The sequence below is a fragment of the Penaeus monodon genome, chromosome 32 (genome assembly GCF_015228065.2).
Source record: "Penaeus monodon isolate SGIC_2016 chromosome 32, NSTDA_Pmon_1, whole genome shotgun sequence".
NCBI lineage: Eukaryota > Metazoa > Arthropoda > Malacostraca > Decapoda > Penaeidae > Penaeus > Penaeus monodon.
Genome location: NC_051417.1, coordinates 34,670,786 through 34,671,002, shown reverse-complemented (window position 1 = coordinate 34,671,002; position 217 = coordinate 34,670,786).

The window sequence follows — 217 nt, the reverse complement described above, 5'->3', positions numbered from 1 at the left end:
GGAATTCCCCAACCCCCCAAATTCCCCCCGAAAAGTGCCCCGGAGAAAATTGGTAAAAAACAGGGAAAGGGGTAAAAGATAAAAAATTCTAATAAAAAAAGATAGGAAAAATTTAATTAAAAAAATAAAAAAACAAAAACTTACAAAAACCCCCCAAAAATGCCAAAAAAAACAAAAAAATTTATATTTTAAAAAAAGTAATTTTTAAAAGGGGAAA